At 37.0% G+C, this 27489-nt stretch overlaps 1 protein-coding gene across 1 annotated transcript in view; it reads left to right on the top strand.

Moving 5' to 3' along the window:
* Positions 1-27489, top strand: part of PLSCR4 (phospholipid scramblase 4) — a 149924-nt gene that overhangs the window by 75520 nt on the left and 46915 nt on the right. The window contains exon 2 of the mRNA XM_077765847.1: positions 19113-19156. The gene's annotated coding sequence lies outside the window, so the exon portion shown is untranslated. The remainder of the gene's footprint in view (positions 1-19112; positions 19157-27489) is intronic.

Below are 27489 nucleotides of genomic sequence, written 5' to 3'. Positions count from 1 at the left end.
GAGAGAGAGGGAGAGAGAGAGAGAGAGAGAGAGAGAGAGAGAATCCCAAGCAGGTTCTATGCTGTCAGCACAGAGCCCAATGCCATGCTCCATCTCACAAACCGTATCATGACCTGAGCCAAAATCAAGAGTCAGCTTGGGGCGCCTGGGTGGCTTAGCTGACAGTTCAGAGCCTGGAGCCTACTTCAGATTTTGTGTGTGTGTCTCTCTCTGCCGCTTCCTTGCTCAGCCCCCCACCTCACTCTCTCTCAATTTCTCTTTCTCAAAACTATATAAAAAGAAGGAAAAAATGGAGTCAGAAGCTCAATTGACTGAACTACCCAGGTGTTCCAAGGCACTGATGGTTTTAAATAGGGGACACATGTGCTTTGAATTGTATTTTGGTGATAATGTATACAATGGAGACAGTTTGAATACCTTTGTGGTATTAAGGAAAAGAGAAAAATTATTTGAGAGGCAAGATCTACACACATAAAGCAATTGATTAGAAGTGAGTTACTGGAAGATAAGAAGTTTCAAGGATAACTCCTGATTTCTAGCTAAGTGCATTATAGTACCACCAATCAAAACAGGAACATATAAAAACACTCCTGGGATAAAATCAATTTTATTTTGAATCTGTTGAATTTGGGATGCCATTGCCAGGCCCCGATGGAAATGTCTAGTAAGCAACTGGATATGTGAGTCCATAGCTGAGGACGAGCTCTCTGTGGAATCAAGAGGTTTGGGAATTTCAATACAAGGATAGTCACTGAAAACATTTGAAAAGGTGAGATTATCCAATAAGGATTTGTCAAGTAATGTCTCCTAAGGAACATGGACATTTAGAGGTTATGTTGGGGAAGGGGGGAGTTATGAAAGAGGCGAAGAGCTGCAAAAGTATGAGAACCAGAAGGGTGTGATGTCAGGGAGCAGTGCCATGAAGGGTCAGTAAATAAAGACTTAATTGTTTCCATTGAATTTGGAAATACAGAGGTCACTGGTGAACTATGCCAGAATCATTTCCATGGAGAGTTAAGAAAGCAAGCCAGATTGCAAGCAGTTGAAAAATGAATGGAAAATAAAATAGAAATGCTTTTCAGTTGAGAAGAGGAAAGAGTCTCCATGGTGTATAGGGAGAAATGGAGATAATAGATGACTTTTTTTCAGATCAGGGGACAAACCTAAATTTTGACTAAGCAGAAGAAAGGAAAAAGAAAGAGTTGAAGATATTGGAGGTAGACATTTCAAAAGGCTAGGAGTGGATGCAAGAGAAGGGAGTTAAGAGAAAGACAGATGGGGTCTAGTGCATGTTCTCAATCCAAAAAGAAATATCTAATATATGGAAATAGCTATCTGTCTCTATATATCTATGTATATGGCCCAGGGTCCAAAGATTGGCACAGTATATTGGCACAGGTTGGTTAACTGAAATGGAATCAATGAGACCAGGCTGTCACATCTGAATTTCACTTATCTCCAGACTGGACTTGTTTGTTTTGTATGTAGTAAATATATTCTTGGAATTAAGAATGCCTTAAACTCTCTCTTCTGTCTTGCATCGTGGTTTGAGTGTGTGTTTTCATCTGACACATCAGCTCCCTCTCTTCTGTGTTGTTTCAATCTTTATAATATGTCTGGATCATTTTCTCAATTAGAAAAATACTGAAAAATATTTCCATTATGAACCTAACAAGAATCAATGGACTGGAGAAGTTGGAGGAAAAAAAACCCATCTGATTAAATTCAGTGGGTGGGGAATGGAGAGTTTCTTTCTCGTCGTATTAACATGAAAGGCACTAAATCCACAGGTAACATACACTTAAGCAAGAAATATATAGGGGCACCTGGATGGCTCATTTGGTTAAGCATCCAACTCTTGATTTCAGCTCAGGTCATGATCTCATTGTTTGTGAGTTTGAGCCTCGTATCAGGCTCTGGGCTGAGAGCCTGCTTAGGATTCTCTCTCTCTCCCCCCATCTCTCCCTCCTTCTCTCCCTTTCTCTCTCTCTCTTTCTCAAAATAAATAAACTTTAAAAAACCCAGGAAACATATATACAAACATTGAAAGCAAACAAATTCTATGTATTCACTGGAAGTAACCATTTTCAAATGTTCTATTATTTTGCATTATTTACTTTTAGAGCCTATAAACAAACCTGTTTCTCGTAGTCTTATGTCCCCTAATTTAAAACTCACCACAGTGTAATTGTGATAGGAAGAAACATATTATGAGAATTGAACAAGAGTAGAATAGAAAACAGATTAACAAACTTAACAACTGTCACATATTTGTGAGCATATATAATTGCTTACAAAGAAATTTGATTTTGTTTTTTTTCAATGTTTTACTTATTTCTGAGAGAGAGAGAGAGAGAGACAGCGTGAGCAGAGGAGGGTCAGAGAGAGACGGAGACACAGAATCTGAAGCAGACTCCAGGCTCTGAGCTAGCTGTCAGCTCAGAACCTGACGCGGGGCTCAAACCCACGAACTGTGAGATCATGACCTGAGCAGAAGTCGGACGCTTAGCTGACTGAACCACCCAGGCGCCCCTTGATATTGAAAGCTAAGAAACCTTGAATTCAAACATTCAAAATCATTTGAATCATTGTAAAACATATTCAATACTTCTTTTACTGTGAACTATATATTAAATTACATTCGAACATTTCCTTTGGCTATTCTTGGGCATTTAGTTTTTTCTTCATATAATTGAAAATCCTTTTAGCCAATTTTTTGATAGGTAAGAGTTTTTTTGTATTAATATATTACCTTTAAATGTATTGATTTTGAAAATCTTGAGTCTTCCCATTGAAAAGCATTGTTTACATTTCCTGTATTTTACAATGATCATTGAAATTTCAGTCTTCGTCATGAAGGTTCTATCCATTTCTTGTTAAACTTATTCCTTTTTTTGAAATTTTATTTAAATCCAAGTAGGTTAACATATAGTGTCATAGGGTTTCAGAAGTAGAATTTAGTGATTCCAAAGATCCTGGGGTGGGGTGTGATTCTGACATTTAAGCGTCAGAAGGAGGCTAGTGTGAATGGAGCAGAAGCAAGTGAGTGGAGAGGAATAGGGGAGGAGATCAGAGTTGCTAGGCCATATGGGTCACTATGAGGTCTGGATTCTCCTCTGAGACTGGTAGAACAAAAACAAGCAAGTCAACCGTTCTCTACTGAAGTACCTCAAGAATACCTCTTTTTGTTAATGTTTATTTATTTTTGAGAGAGAGCGAGTGAGCAGGGGAAGAGCAGAGAGAGAGGGAAACACAGAATCTGAAAGAGGCTCCAGGCTTTGAGCTTGTCAGCACAGAGCCTGACTTGGGGCTCGAAGTCGTGAACAGCGAGATCATGATCTGAGCCAAAGTCTGCTGCTTAACTGACTGAGCCACCCAAGTGCCCCTCAGGAAAACCTCTTGATGACCCATTTTATTCTTATTCTCCTGCACACAAAGCAGGAGGGATTTGCACATGATTCAGTTTCTTCTTGGCTTTAGTATAGGAACCCTGGCTTCAGGGACTCATCCAGCCCAAGAGTTCATGACTATGCATTAGCTATCCACACCGTGGCTACTGTGGAACCCACTACCTCAGCGGCCCGCAGACTCCCATAAACGTCAGCATCTATCTGACTCAGGAAGAACAGACACATAGGATTTGGTGGTAGAGGGAAGGGAGCTATTTCCAAGTCATCACCTTCCCAGAATCTCCTGCTTTAGAACCCAAAACTGGATTTATCTGGGTCCAATTGTACGACGTCTCTTTATTCTCCCCTTCCCATATTTCAAAGAAAAAAAAAAGCCACAGGTTAACACAAAGCGATTTCTATATCCTGATACATGGCAGTTATTGTAAGTACTTATTTGATATTTTATGACGACTTCTATATAACAGATGATATTGTTCAACAAACCATGCTTTATTGTAAGCCACAGGCAAAAAGGCTTAGCTGTGTACAACAAAACTGTAGTTGGACTCTTCACAGAACTGGTTGTGGAATCACTCTAGCTTGAAACAATGAGTGTGAATATAATTAAAACAATGAGTACCTTTTCAGCACTTATTATTTGTTATATATCACACTAAATCCTTTATGCATATCATTACCTCAATCCTCCAAACAAGCCAGTATGGTAAGCATTACCGACATTTTACTATTGCAAGGAAGGACATCTAGAAGGCACACATATGTTAAGTGGCAGAACTGATCCTGTCTGACTCCAAACCAGGGGTGGGGGTGGGGGACCTAACATCTACTCACTGTTTACACAACCACCCAAAAAAGGCAGAAGCACTCAAAGGCCATAGAACCTCTGCAAAGACTTAAAGCTCTATTACAAAATTGCCAGTTCTAGGGGACATGTTGGGACAGCGGAGCAGAGCAGTTCAAGACCTGTTTCAGTGAGCATCACACAGCTTTCTTTCAACAGGGAGCAGTGTACAGGAGCAGCTGTCTGCTCTAATCTCTGCCAGGATACTGCAGGCTAAGAATTACATTTTTAGCTCAAGGGCACTGTTTCTCTTAGAGATGTAGTTCTAAATTGAGGGAATTAACAGAGCCTCTGCCTTTCAGTCTGTCTCCTGAACATCAAAGGGAATAATTTTGAAGAAAAAGAAAAAAGAATTATAAATTACAAGAGAGTCAATGAGATATACTGAGCTTCTCAAATGGCTGTTATAATTTGCCATCTTCGTTACCAGCAGCAGCAGTAAGCAGCATTATTATAATCATCATTATAAACATTTGTAGACAAACTCTTTCTATGGTCAAAATGGTAGGTATGATCTCTTGCATGAAATATTTAACCCCTCTAGTCTTTCCTTCTCAAGTTAAACTGATGGGGGCTGGGTGGGGGCCATGCAGGTCTACAATCTTCTGTACAATGTACTGGCCAGGCACCCTTTGTAACTGGTCATGAGGTGGTCCTTTGAAGCTTTTGGAGAGGTATAATGATTAGAAAGTTGTATATTGAATGAATACTGTTTGTCATTCTCTGAAAATTCTATTCCTTGTTTTTAGCTTAAATACATCGTTATGCAAAGTTATGTCTATGTAGTTCAAGTACTTCAAACAACTGGCCCATTCTTCCTTCTTCCTAAATCTTATTTTTCCGGTCTAAATATTTCCGGTTTTAGCTGCTTTTCAAATGAAGCCGTATCCAGATGCACTCTCACTCTGCTGACTCTTTTTTTTAAGACATTTTCTGTTCTGCAACTCAATTTGAGATGAGGCCCTGGGAACTAGATGATATTTCAGACATGTTCTTTGCATTGCAGCATACAGGTCAACTCCCTGTAACCTTCCTTGCTTGGACAATGGACCTCTGCTAAGGTAGATTAAGTTTGAATCCACCCACTTGAGGTGACTGAATCATACTGAGTATGGAGCCGATGGAATCATTTGGAATTTTGTTTGTTTTGCGTGAATTTTGGCAGCTTACTAACTAGGGTTTTGTTTCTTTGTTTTTAATATTTATTTGTTTTTGGGAGAGAGAGAGAGAGAACAAGCAGGGGAAGGGCAAAGAGAGAGAGGGAGACACAGACTCTGAAACAGACTATAGGCTCTGAGCTGTTAGCACAGAGCCCAAGGTGGGGCTGGAACCCACAGACCTTGAGATCATGACCTGAGCCAAAGTCAGATGCTTAACCAACCAAACCACCCAGGTGCCCTTGTTTCTTTGTTTTGTTTTTAAATGGATGTCACATCATATAGTGAAAAGGGCATTGGACTTGAAGTCAGAATATTTGGATTGAATTCTTACAACATTCATGAACTCATTCAACAACATACAACAAACTGATAAATTTATTATTTTACCTCTCTGTTTTCTCATATTCAAGTTGAGCTTGATAAAGATTGAAGATAAAGTATATACAAGGAGTTTGTAAAGACCTGTGTAATCATTAAGTATTGTTTTTTGAAAACTTAAAGTGAGAGTCTTTTCATTAATTCCTTTTAATTCTGTCATGTTATTTTTGCCCAACTATTTCATTGCTAAAAGACTTTTGCTGAGAGATAAGGTTAGCAATTATATTATATTAAAAATATACAAAACAATACTGTTGGACTATATTGAGAAATAACTGCTGTTTTGTTCATGGAGAAGTAAAATTGGTTTTTTGCAAACCGTGATATCATTTATTTCAGTCTCAGTTGGGAAAGAGAACAATTATCCTGGTGTTCAGGAAAGATGAGTGCCTGAGCTTTTAAATGGAAATACTTCAAAGTCAGTTAATGCTTCTTTTTTTTTTTAAATTTTTGTTAATGTTTTATTTATTTCTAGGAGAGAGAGAGAGAGAGACAGTGTGAGCAGGGGAGGGTCAGAGAGAGAGGGAGACACAGAATCTGAAGCAGGCTCCAGGCTCTGAGCTGGCAGTCAGCACAGAGCCCGACACGGGGCTCAAACCCACGAACCGCGAGATCATGACCTAAGCGAAAGTCGGATACTTAACCGACTAAGCCACCCAGGCACCCCAGTTAATGCTTCTTAAGCACAGATGGGGAGAGGGAGGAATGGGTGACGCTCTTAGTTCATCACAGGTAGCTTCAAATTATGATAATTAGACTCAGTGGTCCAAGAGGATCAGACTTCCTTAAGATCTCAGTGCATGTAGTTGTCTTCAAAGGGCCACAGCTCTTCTTGTCAGTGCATACTGCTTATCGCAGCAAAACTAAGTTGTTTTGAGAACAACTTCCAAGTAGGGACTTACTGAAGGTGATAGTCTCTTGTGACCCAATGGCTACAGCGATGGCTTGGCCCAGGCCAAAATGAAGCCAAGATGAGTGCTTTTCTCATGTCCCTGGAAGGCTGGGATTGTATCAAGGACACTGCCAAAACCCCTCCCTGTTTTGCCGAAGTCCATTAGCAAAGTAATGAATGCAGATGTGTAGGCTAAAGTGCCCGTGGCAGTAAAGAAAACGAGATTATGTTCTCTTCTAACTGCATCAATTGTAGTTTCAGAACTTTGAGAAGCCAAACCTGAATGCTCTTGTGATGACGGATCACAGAGTAAGGAAGGACTAGTTTCAAGAACATAACGTCAGAGGAGATTATATTGTAGTTGGAGAGACATCAACAATAACTAAGATGACAAAACTCTTGCTTAAAGATTAGCAGATCTCCTCTTAGACCTTAGAAAAGCTTTGGGTGTGTTTCTACTAGGCAGTCAAAAAAAGAAAAGTCATATTCCTTTATTATCACCTAGCACTCTTGCATCCCTTATTCCCCATTCCTCCACCTTCTCACCACCCCCTCAGTGAGGCTGATAAGCAAACTGAGATCCAGAAACATAATGACTCCCACGGAGAGGTGGCTGTGTCTGCACAGCAGAAGAAACAAGTCTATTCATGAAAACTACTAAAGAGAATTACACTTAAAGGAAACGGAATTATTTTCTTAGTAAAGTTTCAATGAACCTATGAATGTTAATACTTTTTCAAAAATATTATAAGAAAATGCAGATACAGAAGTTTTGTTGGAATGTCCTGTTTCACATGTCAACATAGGAAGGAGAGTTAGTGATCCAAGATAATTTCTGTATAACTGGACAGTATTATAATACCTGCTTTATTTAGGCTTTTATTTTTTTTTTAAAGCTAGCCACCTACCACTCTCTACATCTTAACCTATACTTACGAGAAAAGCAGCCATACTTTCCCAAGATGACCACCCTTGCTATCACAGATAATTGATTCAGGGACCGTTGTCTGTCATGTGAACACAGAAACAGAGAAAGCCAGCCCTTAATAAAAAATAAATAAATAAATAAATAAATAAATAAATAAATAAAACAAAATGAACAATAGAAAATGTAACATAGAGAGACAAGAGATGGAGAGGGAGTGTACTTGTTTCCCCCAAAATATTAGAGGTAGACCTCATCCTTAGTTTCTGCACTCCACACCATAATAGTTAAATCAGAATCTTTGTGGATAGAGAGCCCAAACACTGATATTTTTCCACATCTTGCCAAGTTAGTCTGTGGGGCAGCCAGCTTTGAGAACCACGGTTCTAGACAGTTGCTGAGGCCCAAATGCATCTACAGTGTGGGGCTTGAAGGATACCCCAGTATCTGTTCAGTAAATAATTCTTAATGTACTTTGCTAGAATTTTAAAATATATCATAGGTGCCATATTTCATAAAAATATGTTGTAATACTGGTGTGCCTGGGTGGCTTAGTCAATAAACTGATTCTTGGCTTTTGCTCACGCCATGATCTCATGGTTTTGAGAGTTCAAGGCCTGCATTGGGCTCTGCCCTGGCAGCATGGAGTCTGCTGGGGATCCCCTTTCTCCCTCTCTCTCTGCCCCTCCCCTCCCATGTGCTGTCTCTGTCTCTCAAAATAAATAAACTTTAAGAAAAATTTTTAAAAATCTATTTTAATGTTATGTTACATTTTTATCAGTTGTCTTAAAGAGAAATTTACAGCACATTTCTGTATTGTCATTCTTTTGACCAGAAGGGTTTTTTTTTTTTTAAAAGGTAAACACCTTCAGTTTCAGGGTTAAAAACAAAATATACATAATTGTATTAGTTTAGCAGGAGTCTCAGTTTCATGCTTTTCAACACTGAGCATAAGAAACTGCAGAATTTCCCAGGTTTCTTCCTCCAGAGATCAATGACTAGTTACTTCCTAAGTGTTACCAGTTTCTGCAGATGTTCAGGAAAATGATGTTTCTACCATCTCTACCTGCCTTTTAGGTAGGGAACATGTAAGTTTCTCTATAGAAAAGTGAGCGCCAAAAATTAATGAAATTTTTCTCTTTTTTACATGAAAAGTACAATCTTCTGAGTGCTGTTCTTGTCAGATTTCCTTAAAAACTTCCCCCCCTCTTTCAAATCTCGAGCCAAATCTTTATTGCTTTTCTCATTCTTTGATGAACTTTTCATGTATTTCTTCTGGTATTTGCTGTAGACGCTTGATACATACTTCATGTGCTGCAAGATTCAATCTGGTTTGGACATATTTCTTTTTAATTTCATTTCTATAAACCCCTTTCTCTTTAACTTGGTAACTTATTCGCTATATCCAAATTAAGAAGAAGCAGTGTTCACATCACTCAGCATTGTTACCTTCATGTCTTTCTTAATCGCTCACTAAGAGAGATAGATACTTAATGTTTGCAAAGGGCATCTACATATAATTTAGAGTCTGCCTGTTAACATCCAGCACTTTGCTTAGTTATAAAGTAAACCTAAGTATTGTAAATCCAAATATTTCCCTGGATGCAAATAATAAAAACAATCACCGTGCCTTCATTCTGGGATGACGATGTTCGTTTTCTTACATTCATACTCAGGGGTCGGTTACTGTATTTCCCCCAAGGCCCGATGTGACCGTGTATCTGGCCATCTGCATGTGGCCCAACATTCCCAAGAAGTCAGAGTGGTTTCCATCACAGTCAATGGATCTCTTTTGAACTACTGCTTTTGTACATTGTATTAGCTTGTTTGATTGGTTAGTTGGTTTTGTATAGTATATTTCAATTCTCTGGAATCTGCCATAAAACAGAGCAATCGAAATTTGTTCAGTACGTTTTTGATTTTTTTTTTTTTTAGAACTCAACAAGTGGGGTCATACCAAATTTTATTCCTTTAACCAAAATGTTCTTTTAGTATTATCCCTGCCTTTTGGTTTTGCTATCATTGTGTTTAATGGGTTTATGCTAATTGTTAGTGTCCCAGAATTAATCTCATTTTCCCTTCCTTCTGTCTTAACTGTGTCTTGCTCTTTCATTGGCTGACATTTCGCTTTTGGCGCCATTCAATGAGTCAAACATTTATGATTATTTGCAAACCTTTCATTTGTTGTTGTTGTTGTTGTTGCTTATTTTTTAGGGGATAGAGAATCCTTTGATTAAAAGGTGGGGAATTCTTTTGTCTTCTTATAGGTGGACAGATTTACTGTTTCCAAACAGCCTAGAAGAGGAATGTATTCAAAGTAAGAAACGTTTTAATGTACTCTCCCACTGGGAGGAAATACTGTTTTGTAAATTTGGCAGACATTTTTTATTCTATCAGCTCAGAAAGGATGGCCAGGTAATCTGAAAAAGTAGAACAAAGAATTAATCTAACCGGCAAGCTAGAAAGATTCAAAAAAGAAGTTTTCTTTTCAGTGTTGCTAAAAAGTCTCATTTGAATTATCATTCAATTGTAAATGTTCAACAAGTACTTATTACTTGGCTAATGTGCCAGGATTATACTAATTCTTGGAGATTCAGAAGTGAAGAAACTGGGCTGGGGTGCCTGACTGGCTCACTAGGTAAAGCACAAGACTCATGGTTGTGAGTTCCAGCCCCATGTTGGGAGTAAAGATTATTAAAAATAATAGTAATTTAAAAATCTTAAAAATAAATAAATATGTAAAAGAAAGAAAACTATGCTGATGGGAGCTTCAATCTTATGTCTAAATCATCAAAATTTCTTTGATATACGACTGTTGGCATTGTTATGTCAATGATAAATAAGAATAAAGATTTAATGGTTGTCAAAGATCAAATTGGAACTTAAATATCTGTATTCTTTTTTTGGTGTCTTTTTCCAAAATATAAAAATGCAATTTTGTTGTAATTTACAAAAATCTATTATCAAGACTGTAAATGAAATTAAAGCAGGAAAGAAAAAATTTTAACTGATACTGTTCAGATTTTTTTCTTTTAGCTTGAATATTTATAGTTTGAATCAATATAACTTAGTTACTTATTTAATAAACTTCCCCAACCAAGTAACAGTCATTTTAACTAGGGGTGCTCCTCCGTGCTCCCTTACTTTGATTCATTCCTTTGTTCTGCAAATATTTTAGTGCTAGTTATGTCAGGCACTTACACTTGGCTTAGCTCAGACTTCTTCCAAATTAATGAAAGAATGAGCACAGACTTTCTGTAACCCAATTGCATATTCTTTCCAGTAAAACTTCTGCACTTGTTTTCATCTTCTGGTACATCTGACAGGTACGCTTCATACAAATTAAACTGAAAGTCACAAGGTCTGCTAGATGTACTTTTTTAAAAAATTTTTTATGTCTTTATTTTATTTTTAGAGACAAAGACAGAGAGCGAGCAGGGGAGAAGCAGAGAGGGAGACACAGAATTTGAAGCCGGCTCCAGGCTCTGAGCTGTCAGCAGAGAGCCCGATGTGGGGCTCAAACCCACGGACTGAGATCATGACCTGAGCCAAAGTCAGACACTTAACCAACTGAGCCACCCAGGTGCCCCTCAGCTGTCTTGTTTTATTAGAGCTCCAAAGGCTGAATTTATTAGCTTTCCAAATTGTGAAGAATATGGGCTTATATTCTTCACTGTATAAATTCAACTCCAAATCTTTTGCAGCATTTTTAGTTTTCTGGTTTTAGATTCTCCCTCCTTGCAAACTCCGGTGGACTGAGTCATATAGAGATATAGAAATAGTTTTAATATTTATTTATTTTAATGTTTATTTATTTGCATGTGAGTGAGCAAGGGAGGGGCAAAGAGAGAGAGAGAGAGAGAGGGAAAGGGAAAGAGAGAATCCTGAACAGTCTCTCGAGCAGGGCTCGATCTCAGGAACGAGATCATTACTTGAGCTGAAATCTAGAGTTGGAGGTTTAACCAACTGAGCAACCCAGGCTTCTTCAGGTGTCTTTTTAAGAAAAAAAATCACCCCATGTATTTTAGTATAATTTTGCTTCAGAAAGATTGAAATTCTCTTTCTTCTTGCTAAATCATTTTCATTTGTGCTTCCTTGAGGTGATATTGAAATCATTTTGATTGGGGTTCCGTGTGTTCCCCCAAACACTTCAGTCGTTCCTTTCCGTTCTTTTTTAAAAAAGTTTTTTTTCTCTTAACGTTTATTCATTTTTGAGAGACAGAGACAGAGTGTGAAAGGGGAGGGGCAGAGACGGAGGGATGCACAGAATCTGAAGCAGGCTCCAGGCTCTGAGCTGTCAGCACAGAGCCCCACGCAGGGCTTGAAGGCACGGACGGTGAGATCATGATCTGAGCCAAAGTCGTAAGCTTAACCGACTGGGGCACCCAGGTGCCCCTATTCTTTTCCATTCTTTATTGCTATATTCTTGAAGATGCAACCCACTTTCCATTTCATGTACCAAAGAAAATTTGATCAGAGGTGTATAAATGAGTTCAAGGTGTTTTTAAAAGCTTTTTTCAACGTTTAATTTATTTTTGAGAGACAGAGTACAAGTGGGGAAGGGGGAGAGAGAGGGAGACAGACACAGGATCCTAAGCAGTTTCCGGGCTCTGAGCTGTCAGCACAGAGCCTGATGCAGGGCTTGAGCTCACGAACCATGAGGTCATGACCAGAGCCAAAGTTGGCACTCAACTGACTGAGCCACCTAAGTGTCCCGAGTTCAAGCTTTTAAAATCATATAAACTACATCCATGGGCACAACATGACATGTAAATGTTTCTTTGAAACCACTGTCAATTATATTTTCAACACCATAGATTATGTGAACATTCTGAAAACCCGTGGAAGGCAAACTCTCCCAATTTCCACAGAGGAAAAAAAATACATTAATAACTTATAGAACTCTTACACACACACACACACACACACACACACACACTCTCTCTTTTAATTTTCTCTGACTGCTTTAACAATTTACCACAAACCAGATCATATTAAATAACAGAATTCTATTGTCATGGCTCTGGAGGCTAGACATTTGAAGAACAGGTGTTATCAAGGTGGATTCATTCTTGCAGACACAAGGAAGAATCATTTCTATACGTCTCTCCTGGCTTCTGGTGGGTGCTAGCAATCCTTGGTGCTCCTTGGCTTTCTAGGTACGTCACTTCAATCTCTGCCTGCATTGTCACATGGTGCTTTCCTTCGTCTGTCTCTGTGTTCCAATTTCTCTTTTCCTATAAGATGCTAATTATTGGGTTAGGACTACCCCAATTTAGTATGGTTGCATTAAATTTTTTTCAATGTTTATTTTTGAGAGACAGAGAGAGACAGGTGTAAACAGAGAGAGGGAAACACAGAATCTGAAGCAGGTGCCACGCTCTGAGTTGTCAGCACAGAGCCTGATGCAGGGCTTGAACTCATTAACTGTGAGAACATGACCTGAGTCAAAATCAGACGCTTAACCAACTGGGCCACCCAGGCGCTCCTAGTATGGTCAATCATTTTAATTTGATTATATCTGTAAGGGCCCTGTGTCCAAATAATATCACATGTACAAGTACTAAATTTTAGGGCATTAAGATCTTTTAGGGAGATACAATTCAATGCACAATACACTTGCAATATCAATTTAAGGCAAATTTATAGTATTATTTGTTAAATAATAGAATGTGACCATTTAGCAAAAGGAGTGGTAAACAACATTAACAACTTTGTGTTCTCAAATATCAAACTCATAAAGTGGACACATTTTCCTTTCCTGCTTGTTACTATAGAGAGATCATGAGACCACCATGATGAACATTGTTTTTATCATACATGTAGCAGCAATGTTCATTTTAATTGCTTTGGGCAAGAAAGAAAAAGTGATTGTATAACAGGACAGTCTAAGTGTATTTTTAGCTGGTTGTACAAATATCAAAAGTATTAATTACTGAATTTCTCTCATCCCGAAATTAGCCTCTAGTGGTGAAAAATCACATTCTTTATTTATCCCAGCATTTGTATCAGCGACATAAATGTAGACATTAAAACGGTAGACATAAAAAAGTCAATATATATGACAAAAGCTAAGAAAGTTAACACAATAGGTTAACAAACTGAATGTTCAAATTGACCTTAGTAGGCTACATCTAATTTTAGTCATAAAGCTGAGAAGCTAACTGTATTTAATGAAGAAGATGAAATTATATAGGCAAAATATGACTTTCCATTTCTAAAATAATAAGTCAGTTGCCCAAATAGACACTATCTTAAAGAGTTGGTTTGCTGATACTATCTGTAAATGGCTAACCAGATTGTGTTCTTAAATTGCATTAAATGAGTTTCTGGGAGAGATTTCCCTAAATTAGCCCTAAGGCAGCAGGTCAGATTCTAAAAAGAATAAAAAACTTCCATTATGTGCACTCTGGAGAGAATCACTTTCATTCCAAGGATTTCTGTTTTTACTGACTTTTCCTGGTTAATGTGCCAGAGAAGTTAGTTTGAACACAACATTTGTATCAAGTCCTTCCATAAGGAGAAATCTGACAAGGGGAAACTTTACCCTGAAGCACAGTGTTGCTGGCATCCTGTTTGAATCTAATGCTGCACACAAGTAGAAATATTTCCCGTTGTCCAAATACTCTCTTTACACTGATTAGTTGGAAGGAAAGTTCAGTTTTGTGGTCAGTGTTATAATGTATGAATACTGTGGGGGCCATCGAGTACTTTGACTCCAAACATTTTGAGAGTAGCTAGGAGGATGATTATTGAAATCTGGGCAATTCACCTTATATTATTTGCTGGCAAAAAAAAAAAAAATCAGGGTATTACTTTAGTTGCTGGGAAGAACCTTTCTCTCACTGTGCTCAGCTCCTTCTACCCGCAACTTCAGCCTGCTCTCATTTCTTCTTATTTTTGTTTACTCTTTTGTTAAAAATCTTTGGGTTCCATTTCCCTTATATCTTATATATAGACCTTACTGGACTAAAGAATGGAGGTCAGGAAATAAAGGTCATCTACCAAATACTTACTAATACTTACTTACTAATAAGTAAGATTTCTCTAGTATACAATGAAAAGACAGACTTGAGACTAACCAATGTTGGGGTTTAATGACCACAAATAAACTAGAAATGGTTAATATGCCCATAAAGCTAATGTAGTTGGGCCTCAATAATAGAGTACTATTGATATTTCATTGTGTTACATAAGTATCAAATCAACTATCAGAAAGCAATTAATGACTCTGAGGAAGGTAATCTCAATGTAAGGAATCTGCAATCATGAATAGAAGTAGCAAAAAGAAAGAAGGGTGCTCAGTTTTTGGAAGAAAATGTTTAAGGAAAAGTGGATAGCAACTTACAAAAACTTGAAAGGCTATTGAATTAAAGTAAGAAATACATGATCTTTTGGAACAAAAATAGAATCATGAGAAACAAAGAAAGTCTTGTGGATATAGATTTTGTTTAATAAAAAGAACTTTCTAACAGTTTGGTTTCTCTAGCAATGAAATACTTGAAAATGTTACAAGTTTGTGAGAGTTAGAACTTCAGTAATGATAAGTTAGCTCGGGGGCACCTGCGTGGCTTAGTCAGTGAGTGCCTGACTTTGGCTCAGGTCATGATCTCACGGTTCATGAGTTCAAGCCCCACATCAGGCTTGCTGCTGTTGGCACAGAGTCTGCTTAGGATCCTCTATTTCTCTCTCTCTAACCCTCCCTCACTTGCACTTCTATCTCTCTCTCAAAATAAAGATAAGTTAGCTTGTACTGGAATAACTCTCCTGTGGATAATAATAATAAACCTGAAACAAATATACAATTGCTTGAAGACATTGGAGAGCTGTCAAAAACAGATTAAAACTGTAGAGGATTGACCAGTTTAAAAAAAAAAAGGGAATTATATTAACTGAGTGAGATCCATGTTTATAGAGCCATTTCCCTGTGGACATTCCCCAGTCCTCAGGTGCAGGGCAGCTACAACTCAAGGAGAATGCTTCAGTTTTATTGACTTGTTATGTTAGTGAAGAGATTTCAGGCTGCGTATTGAGGGTAATATCAGAAAGTAAGGTGATACAGAGGGAAGAACATTAATATTTGCCTATAAAAAGCCCTATAATCCTTGACTGACCATTGAACTATACACATGCTGGGGAGTCTCCAGTGATGACAGCAGAAAGTAGCAGCTGAAATCGTGGTAGAGGGTGGAAAGGGAAAAAAAAAAAGAACATCTCAAGGCAGCCTTGCTATTTGCATATGTGACAAGATCCCTCAGGATCTTGTAACATGAGACCACTTTAATCAGATTGCTTGTTTGTGTGTTACCATATATGGAGGACAAAGAAGCAAAAAATACATAAAAACCACGACACATAGGTGTTCTGGGCTCAGTTCTTTAGGTGTGAACCCAACTGAGTGATACAGGCTGGAATAAAGTTGCTTCCTGGAAAGAAAAGCCTCAGTGTCACGACTCTGTGCAATAATCTGCTACAAAAGGGCTGGACAGAGATGTTCATTGCTGTTCACTGCAAGGAACTAGAGTTTGGAATATGAGGACTGCCAAAGATAGCGGGGCTTGGTAAAACCTTCAGGCATTTGAGGGGCGCCTGGGTGGCTTAGTCAGTTAAGCGTCCGACTTTCGCTTAGGTCATGATCTCGCGGTTTGTGGGTTCGTGCCCCGCGTCGGGCTCTGTGCTGACTGCCAGCTCAGAGCCTGGAGCCAATTTCAGAGTCTGTGTCTCCCTCTCTCTCTGACCCTCCCCTGCTCACGCTGTCTCTCTCTCTCCGAGAAATAAATAAAAATATTAAAAAAAAAAACAAAGAAAAAAACCTTCAGGCATTTGATAAACTGGACTTTAACATGGTATAAACCAAAGGTCCAGAAGTTAAAGATGATCTGCCTTCAGCTACATGTCTGAGAATACTTAGTCCTTTCCAGAGACGGAAGACAAAAATCAGAAGCTCTGCAATAATTATCCCCAATATCCTAAAAATAGTAAAAAATTAATGTACATCCTAAGAAACAGAAAATAGTGGCTCTGTCAAAAAAAAGCTACCTACAGAAATAGATCTCAAGGTGAAATAAATATTGGAACAAACTAGTAAACAAGTATTATACATATATTCAATAATTTAAAGAAAATGATGGTCAAAATGAATGAATAGGTGTGGAATCTCAGCAGGTACATAGAAGCTGTGAAAAAGAACCAAATAGAAATACTAGAACTGAAAAGTGTAATATCTGTAATGAGCTTAACAGCAGATTGAAATAAGGCAAATAAATTAGGAAGAGCAATCCATAGAAATTACTCAATTTAAAGAGAAAAAAATGGGGGGGGGGTGCCTGGGTAGCTCAGTTGGTTAAGCGTTGGATTCTTGATTTCTCAGGTCATGATCTCATGATTCATGAGATCGAGCCCCACAACGGGCTCTGTGCTGACAGCCCAGGGCATGCTTGAGATTCTCCCTCTCCTCTCTCTCTGCCCCTCTCCCCATGCTCTCTCTCTGTTTCTCAAAATAAATAAATAGACATTTAAAAATAGAGAGAGGAAAAAAAAACTGGAAAAAAGTAAAGTCTTGGTGACCAGTGAGGCAACAGTATGTAAACTAATATTCATTTAATTGAATTCACAGAGGGAAGGAAAGAACTAGAACGAGTTTGGGAAGTATTTTAAAGAAATACTGGTTGAAAGTTTACCAGTATCAACCTACCTACCTATGACACTCAGAGGAAACTAAGTAGGATAAATACAAAGAAACCACACACCATAAACTGACTGCAGAAAACCAAACCTGACAAATTTCATCTTAAAACCAATAATATGAATACCATCGGATAAAATGGATGTTAAAACTCTAAATTGTAGGAAGAGAAAAAAGATTTGTTCACTCAAAATTCTATATCCAGTGAAGATACCATTAAAATAAATACATAAATATAAAATAATATGTAATATTTATTATATACACATATAAAATAAAAATATTTTTAGATTAAAAAAACTGAGAGAATTTGTCTATCACTATTCCATACCACAAGAAATACCAAAAGAAATTCTCCAGCCCAAAGGGAAGTGAGTTAAGTCTCTATCTACAAGAAAAAATGAAAAGCAAAAATTATACACAGGTGGGTAAATATAAAGTTATCTTTTTTCTTCTCCTGATATCTGTAAAAGACAACCAACTGCATTATCAAAACATAACGTTTTATTATGAGGTTTATAATTTGTGTGCATGTTAAGCATGAGAGCAATGGCATATAGTATTGAGAAACCAAAATGTTCTGTTGAAAATTTATTAACTTTATATGAAGATGTACAATATTAACTCTAAGTAGATGGTGGTAATCTAAGAACAACCAGTATAAAGAAAATAATACAAAGACATGTAGCAAAGGAGCAGAGCAACTAAACTAGGATTAGTACGAAAGAATAATGATTTGTCATCTCTTGAAGTAGTCAAGTAGAGAGGTCATCATATCAAAAATTTCAGAAAGACATGGGTTTGAATCATTTGTATTCCTCTCAAAACTTCTGATTTTGGTGTAAGACACACTTTCAATTATTTCTCCCTTCGTCCACCTCAAAGCCATGTGTTTCACAAGACATGTTTTGCTTTTGAATTTTTTGTTATCTTTCATGTGGCCACTGTGGATATTTGCATTCATAGGCTCAATTTCTTGATCATTCTCATGAATTTAGAACAAAGCTAAGAAACAGTATTATATTTTGCTGTAGTTTTGGCACCAGTTTGTTTTATGCTTTCCATGTGGCTTTATTTCTGTATTTATGTAATGTCTTGTGCAATTATTGCTGAGAAATACAATATGAACTTTAAAAATCCATTCTTACATGCATACTAACAAAACAGCATACATACAAAGGAAAATGGAAAATTCCAGAACTCCACTCCCATATGCCTTCCCCTTTCCAAACTTCTCCCATAGTGGAGCACTGCCAAGTACTCCTCAGAGCTGAATCTAATTTACTTCTGTCCAGTTCTGATTTTTTTTCTTTTTTACAACGTTAGGGGCCTTTAGACTCCCCTAGCTCCAGTCGGTGACTTGTTCTCCCCAGGGACCACCACAGCCCTGAACCCTAGGCGTTTCAAAAAAAGCATTGTGCCTAACAATGGTAATGAACAAATGGCATTTTTCTCCAAAGGTCAGAAAACTAGGTAACCCTGGTCCCCTCCCCTCTTTCCTGGACTCTCCCTCCGACATCAAATTGGCCTCCTCCAAACCTGTGGAAAAGANCGCGAGGCGCGCCTGCCTGAGCGGCGGCGGGACCGGCCGAGAACTCTCTCCAACTCTGAGTTCGGGGTCGGTGCCTCTGGACCTTAACGTCGGCGGCATTGGTCCGGGGATGAAAGCTTTCGAGTGGGGAGAAGGTTGTGCCGGAGCAATAACGCGCTCCGGGGGAGAGCTGGCTGGCTGCCCGGCCCTCCCTGGCCCCTTTCTAGCNGGTCTCTGTCTCTCAGGCCAGGTCCTACCTGATCAGGCTCCCTTTGCGTGTCTCGCAGGCATTCCCTTGGCTCAGCGCTCACGAGGTCAGGCTGATTGGCAGGTAAGGGTTTTGTAGTAACTTTGCACATTCGGCCGGCACAGTGGCGGGGGTTACAAAAGAGGACCCTTCTCATTCTAAAAATGAGGGGACACTGGNGGTACACTTACGTTGTTTCTGTAAAGTAAAACGTTTGTATTTTAAGACAGATTTTTCTTTCATTTATTTTCTGGTCTTTTTACCTTCTCTTAGGATCTATAACTTAATTGAGATTTTAATTTTATATTGCATATTTAAAATGTAGCTGCCATGGGCCCTCTGGGTGGCTCAGTGGGTTAAGCCCTCAGCTTTGGTTCAGGTTAGGATCAGGCAGCTCCCGAGTGAGTTCCAGCCCAGCGTTGGGCTCTGTACTGACAGCCTGGAGCCTGCTTGGGATTCTGTGTCTCCCTCTTTCTCTGATCCTTCCGTGCTCATGGTCTGTCTCTCTCTCTATCTCAAAAATAAATAATAAATGTTAAGATTTTTTTTTTTAAGTAAAAAGCTCTTTTAAAAAAGAAATAAAATGTAGCTGCCAAAATGAGTAGAGCTGAAGATATTAGTCATTAAGGTTGATTTCCCACCTACTTAAAAGAGTGTAGATTTAATACTTTACTCAACCCCTTTGTTGAATCTTGGAATACTAGCGTCCTTTCCATTAGGTTTCCAAAAGCCAAGAATGCTCATCATGACATTCTGTGATGTTGTCTTGAATTGTAATAGGCCATTGGTATTAGGCAAGAGGCCACATTAACTTTCTGATTAGAAAAAAGGCAAAATTATCTCTTTTTACACATAATATGATTGTGTATCATGACTCTAGGAAATAACTTAAAATATAGGAAAAAAAAGAATTTGCTAGTGTCCAACTGGACCTAACCATAGTTTATAGGTATCAGTAGATGTTACCTACATACAAAATAGAAAATAAACCATTCAGTTTAGTGTGAGATAACACAAAATTGAAAAACCTATTAAAGATAAAATGCTACAGATGTGAAAATACATTGAATGGATAGGTATTGAGGAGGGCACTTGTGTTAAGCACTGCATGTTATATGTAAGTATTGAATCACTAAATTATACACTTGAAACTAATATTACACTGTATGTTAACTAACTAGAACTTAAATAAGAATTTGAAGTGAAAGAAATAAATAAAAATAGAAATGCATTGAAAAAATGTGATCATTATGCTTAGAATGGAAAAGAATGTATAGGTAAAAATGCAATAAAATACGTAACATTTTTCTAAAGATATAATTTCTCGGGGTGCCTGGGTGGCTCAGTTGGTTAAGCCTCGAACTTTGGGTCAGGTTATGATCTCGTAGTTCATGAGTTTGGGTCCCTGTATTGGGCTCTGTGCTGACAGCTCAGAGCCTTGAGCCTGCTTGGGATTCTGTGTCTTCTTCCTCTGTCTCCGCCCCCCCCCCCAAATAAATAAACATTAAAAAAAATAAAGATGTAATTTCTCTAAGAGAATATATAGAGTTCCAGTTTTTTTTTGTTGTTGTTTCTAAATCAACTGTTTAGTTCATGTGGAAAAACAGTATGTATACTTTACTACATAATAAAAGGTATTATCAAGCTATAGTGATTAAGAGTTAATGGAGTAGGGAATAGACCAGAAAAATCAATGAAACTAAAGAGACAGATTTAAGAATAAAAGAATGCTGCCATTTTATAAACATACATTTTAAAACTGGTGGTGGGGGAAGAAATGACATGTAATGAATTGATCATGCTTAAATAATCAAGTATTTATTTGGAAAAAATTAATAATAAAACTGGAACTTTCTCTTACTCTTAGCACACAAATATGATCTAGATGACCCACTAATTTGAATCTAAATGTATGGAACCTGAAAGTAAAAGAAAACTTGAATGAATATTTGTGAGCATGGTATGTGGGGAAAGCGGTTTTTGAACTTGACACAAAAACCCACAGCCTATTTAGGAACATTATTCTTATTAACATTTGCATGCAGAAAACAGACAAATTGGGGAATTGTTAACAGAAAAAGAACTAATTATGCTAATATGTCTAGAATTCTCATTAATGAGTTTTAAAATCAACAACCCAATTTGACCATACAGAGTACTTCAAAGCAAGAGAAATGCAAATAAAAAGCAGTGTGAAGACTTAGCCAGGCTAATTATCAGAAAAATGCAATTAAAGTAAGATAGTTGTTGTGCATTTTACTGATTTTGAAAGTCTGATAACACTCAGTATTGTTGATAATGTGATGAGAGAAATACAGTCTCACAAATTGTTAGTGGAAATACATTGATAAAACTGTTTATGGTGTCAGCTTAAATTTTTCTTTTAATTAAAAAAAATTTAATGCTTATTTATTTTTGATATATATAGAGAGAGGCAGAGTGAGACAGAGTGTAAGTGGGCGAGGAGCGAGAGAGGAAGACACAGAAATCTGAAGCAGGCTCCAGGCTCCAAGCTGTCAGCACAGAGCCTGATGTGGAGCAGGGCTCAAACTCATGGACTGTGAGATCATGACCTGAACCGAAGTTGGGTGCTTAACTGACTGAGCCACCCAGGTGCCCCTATTAAAATTTTCAAATATTTGTTCACATATGTGCAAATAAATATGTGTGTCAAAGATGTTCATAGTAGTAGTGTTTGTGATACAGGAAACTTGGAAACAATTTTATAACTATTGATTGGGATTTGGTTACATAATTTATGATACATCCAAAGGTGGGATAATGTGTAAANTGATAATTTATATATTAGGGGTATTCATGTTTTCTTTTTTCCTTTTTTTTCTTTTTGAGAGAGAGTATACATGTGCACGCATGAGCCTGCGGGTGCCTATGCCCCTGCTGTGTGGGGCAGGGTGGTGGGAGAAGAAGAAGGTACGGGGAGGAGCAGAGGGAGAGAGAATTTTAAGCAGGCTCTACACCCAGGCTAGATCTCAGGACCATGATTTCAAGACCCGAGCTGAAATCAGGAGGCGGCCGCTTAGCTGACTGAGTCACCCAGGTATCCCCTCTTAGTTCTATAACATACGTGTGTCTAAAGAAAAAGTGATACTATAATAGGAAAAAATTATAAAATAATAAAGCCCCTGAAAGTATAATTAGTAACTTATATAGAATCATTCCTTTCTGGATATATTAGTTGTTATACAGTGTAGAAAAAACATATTTTCTTTCACAGAGTTTTCTATCTCGTTCTCTTCATTTATTTTTGAATGCCCTCTTTCACCTTCTTCCTTTGAAAGTGCCTTCCTTTATCTCCTTCCTTAATATTTATTGAGTGCTATGGTGTTTCTTAGAGGCATACAACTGAAAACTTTTGCCTTAGGGATTTCACAGCCTGTTAACTTTCTTATAAACAGAAAAATGCAGAAATGTTGCTGTTCTTTATCTATTTCAGCAGCTTTGTAGTAAAATTAAAATTAACCTTTCCCTGACTCAGGACGAGAGAGATGCTTAAAAAGAAAGTACGGCAAAAACACAGAAAAAAAACCAAATGACAAATTTGGGAAGAAAATTCTTAAAGTTCTAATACTATTCATGTAAGTAACAAAAAGAAAATCTTAAAAAAATAGCAAACAGAAAAATGGACAAATGACCATTTGCAAATTACTTATAAACATAAAACTGTTCAACTTCCTCATGTGATTTAGAAAATAGGATGTTTTTACCATTCAGATTGGCAGTGACAAAAATGTTGTGAAAACATCATATTAGGAATCCAACACATTTTTTCTCACATGTGAATGGGTTCAAATTCTTTGGAGTACCGGTTGACAAGATATATCAAAATAAAAATGCACAAAACTTTGAGCCAGCAGCTATGCTTCCAGGAATTTAATACACAGGTACACAAAGAAGTATATATTTGCATGTTTTTAATCACATATATTTGGAAACAGTTTAAATTTTCATCATTAATGGGCCAATTAAAGCAGATGGCTACCAGAATGGAAGTGTATGTATGGAGGGGGAGGGGAATGAAGTAGATGATGAGGATTAAGCAGTCCATTTCTGATGAGCCCTGGGTACTGCATGGAAGTGTTGAATCACTGTAATGTACATCTGAAACTATATAACACTGTATGTTAACTAACTGGAATTTAAATAAAAACTTAAAGAAATAGGCCAAATAGGGACACCTGGGTGGGTTAGTTGGTTAAGCATCCGACTTCAGCTCAGATTATGATCTCATGGTCCATGAGTTGGAGCCCCATGTAAGGCTCTGTCCTGACAGCTCAGAGCCTGGAGCGTGCTGCAGATTCTGTGTCTCCCTCTCTCTCTGCCCTGCTCCTGTTCACATTCTGTCTCTCTCTATCAAAAATAAGCATTAAAAAAATAGGCCAATTAAATAAACTGTTGTTTAGCCATTCAAAAGAATAAGGTTACATGAACTGTAGTCAACATCAAGACATTTTAACAAAAGAAGAAATAAATTCAGAAAGGTATATAGAAGACTCATTTGTATTAAAAGGCATATATACTAGTTTGTATATACTTAGATAATCTATTGGAAGACAAAAAAAATCTACTTGTGGTTGCCTTTTGAAATGGGAAATGGGGATCTAGGTAGGAGGAATTTTTACTTTTTTGTGGTATAAATATATGTACCCCCTGGGTGGTTGATTAATTCCAATTCCAGTGTTTTCAGATAATACCTATTTTAAAATATGTTTTTATAAATGTAAGGTTTCTTATCAAAATGATTTCATGGTAGGTCACATGCTATCCTGTTTTGTTGCAGTTTTTAATACTAGAAGACTAGCCAGAAAATGATGCAATAAGGCATTCTCTGGTAATCTGTCAGGTATCATAATTGGCATGGTAGTGTTTCCTTAAATGTATTGTATAAATATTATGCTAATATTACTCTTCTGATACTTTTTGTACTCCAAGTAAAAAACATTTCCCCCTTGAAATCTAAAATAGAGAGGCCTAATATTCTTTTCAACAATTTAAACTAATTTAATACGTTTCATAAAAGAGATTTATGAACTGTGACTATCACTTTGCTTCCATTTAATCTCATTCTTTTATTTTAAAATAAAACCAAAAAACCAACCTCTAACATTCTTATCTGCTCAGAAGGAAATATCCCACCATAGACCTTTTGTTTAGGAGGAATCATGTGACTAAAATAAGAAGTATGTTTATAAAGGTTATCAAAACATAACAATATAAATAGATTAGGTTTTGCCAACATTTGTATTTGTTCCCAGTGAAAATTAATCCCAGTTTCTCTGTAGGGCTGATTTAATGCAAAGATATAATTAAATAAATAGGTGTTTTACAAATAGTCCTAATGAGGGATTCTGTGCACCTTCAGGACATTTCTACTGCATATTTTATCCCAAAGTAACAGACCTCAGTTTATCTTGTTAGTGCAAGCCTCTGTAATTGCTTTTCAAGTAGGATAGTTTCTTAATTATAAGCTGTATGACAGCAGCCTATTAAGTTGCCAAGGTGTGAAACAGAAGTGACTGAATTCTTCACAGTCATTGGACTTTAATACATTCACATTTAACCCACTCAACTGTCCAGTTCCCTAGTAACCAAGAAACGTATAAAACTAATCAACACAATTATACATACTTACAGGAACCAAAATTTTGGCTTAAAGTCTACAAAAAGAATTGTACTTGGGTAAGTAAAGCATTTCATCTTTGGTGAACCGGAGATCTAAATGGTTACAGATACACTATCAGAGAGTATATTGTTCTACTTAGGTTCTATTTCTTTTTATTTTCTTTTCAGTTCGGATTATAAAATCTATTAGGTTATATTCCTCCTGTGAGAATGTATCACTTAAAAGTTATACAGTATAGGGACACCTGGGTGGCTCTGTCGGTTAAGCGTCTGACTTCTGCTCAGGTCATCTCATGCGTGGTTCATGAGTTTGAGCCCCACGTTGGGCTTTGCGGTGATATTGCAGAGCCTCCTGGGTTCCTCCTTCCCTCTTTCTCCCCCTCCCCCCCTTTCTCAAAAAAAAAAAAAACAAACTTAAAAAATACTTTTACAGCGTATTTTGGATTTTTTTTGAATTTCAGAAGAAATTTACTTGGGTTTACAAATGACATTTGAGAAAGAATTTTGATAGGTGTTACATTACTAAATTAAAGATTAACCTGAGTTTATTAAAATGTGATTCCTTTTGAAGATGAATTTTTACTGGAGAAAGAGATGTCATAGGTCTGTAATTTTGGATGGGTGTGTGTGTGGTGAGTGATATCAAAGTCATTTGGGAAATGGTTTCAAACCTTATACACACTGGAAGAAGTCCCCTAGATTTGTAGTTCTCAAAGTCTGATCCTGAATCAGCAGCATCAGCATATGGTACTCTCTGTGGCGTATTTCGAATAGTTTCAGATTTCTTTTATATTCCCGCTCCCTCTTCCTTGAGAATTATTGTACTTGGTTGCTGAGGTATGGTATTTTTGTGTGGGGAGGAGCTTTGGAAATCAGTTTGTTCAGACTTTCATACTTGTCTGTATATTTTCTGTGTGTGACTCAATTTCTCTTTATGAAATATTTGCATATTTTTTTCATTTTATTGATGAAAACTGTCTAATTTTTACAGTCACAAGAACAAACTGGACCATATTAGTTAATAACATTTAGCCAACTTGACTTTCTTAAATATCCTTAACATTATTGGATTAAGAAGGCAGATAAATGTCAATCTACATTTATTTTGGAAATGTTAACATCAGATGGTGAGTTAATATTTGGAAAACTTTTGTAGGAAAGTTGTATAGTCTATTACTAAATCTTTTAAAAATTTCTATGGCAAGTACTTTTCAATAGCATTTTAGCAGAAGTTTTCAAAACTTACTTTATTTAATGTTGTAATTGAAGAATATTTACTTTAAAAATATCATTAGTAACTAGGTCCAGCTAAATAATCAATGCAAAACACCCCTATTATATTTGGCTGTAGGATGTGTTAATTTTTATTTCAATTTTATTTTCTCAGTTGTTTTTGTATTGTAATTTTGGAGGTTTATATACTCATAAACGTTTTGAAAAGCTTTCCCAATAAAAAAGAAAAGATCTGCAAATTTGATTATGTCCCCGATTTTTGGTATCTTTTTCTTAGTTGTTTATAATATGTACATACATGTATGTTTCTATATTTGAATAATTAAGTATTCACAGTAGAAAAGTATTTCATTCCTATACTTAATTTTTTTCTTTTCTTTCCCAAATGGGGTCTGATGGCAGTGTTAAGTCCTTATCCAAGGAAGGATGATAAGATTATATTTAAACAGGCTATAGCTTTATTGAGGCATGATGAGGTGAATTTTGCTGGGTTCATGATGCTATTTGCTTTGTGATATATGTGAAAAGTCCTTAACCTAAACTANACTTAACCGACTAAGCCACCCAGGCGCCCCGGAATGCAGTGTTTTTGCAGAACATTTCATTATTGTGAGAATTGACCCCACACAGTTGGACTCTGATATATAATCATTGCAATAGCTAAATCTCAGAAAGCTATTGACCTTTATAAATTTCCCGTGGTGCAATCACATTTTTAAGGGGAGAAAGAAATTGTTAATATTTTTGAATGTTTCTCCAAAGTTAAATGGACAGCAAAGATCAGTTAGTTTGCAAATATAATAAAAATGAATAAAAAATGGTATCAGTAGTATTGGAGCTATACAAGAAAGTTCTATTAACTGTAGTTGAAATCCACACATGAGGTCAGTCTTGGGGGAAGTGGCTATATTAATAACTTTAAGTTTGTAAAATCGTTGCAAAATATATATACTTCTGGAGAGTTCACATCCATGACCTATTGTTTTCATTCAGTTCAAAGTATTTTATTTCCCTTGAGACATTCTTTTTGACTATGGATTATTTAGAAGTGAGTTTTTATTTCTCCGTGGTTAGAGATTTTCCTGTTAATTCTTCAGTAATTTCAGTGATTCCAGCTATATCACAGTATGATCGGAAAACACACTTTGCTTGACTTTATAATTTAAAAAAAATATTTGTAATTTTTAAAGGTTTGTTTTATGACCCAGAAAATGGTCTGTCTGGGTGAAGGTCCCATGTGTTGAAAAGAGCGGGTATTCTGAGGTTTAGTGGAGTGTCCTCATGTCGGTGTTGGCTGATGATGATGCTTTAGTTCTTTACTATCATTATTGATTTTCTCTCCACTTGGTGCGATAGATTACTGAAGGAGGACCTGTTCAAGTCTCCAACTACAGTTGGGGACTTTGTTTCTCCTTTCAGCGCTGTCAGTTTTAGCTTCTGGAGTTTGAAGTCCTCTTTTTAGGTACAGTCACATTTAGGATTGCTGTGTGTTCTTGGTATATTGACTCCCACTTGTAAATGATGGCCCTCTAACTCTGATAATT

Source organism: Crocuta crocuta, unplaced genomic scaffold (assembly GCF_008692635.1).
Source record: "Crocuta crocuta isolate KB4526 unplaced genomic scaffold, BGI_CrCroc_1.0 scaffold54, whole genome shotgun sequence".
NCBI lineage: Eukaryota > Metazoa > Chordata > Mammalia > Carnivora > Hyaenidae > Crocuta > Crocuta crocuta.
Note: the sequence above shows the minus strand (reverse complement) of the source record. Positions and strands in the feature narration are given on the sequence as shown.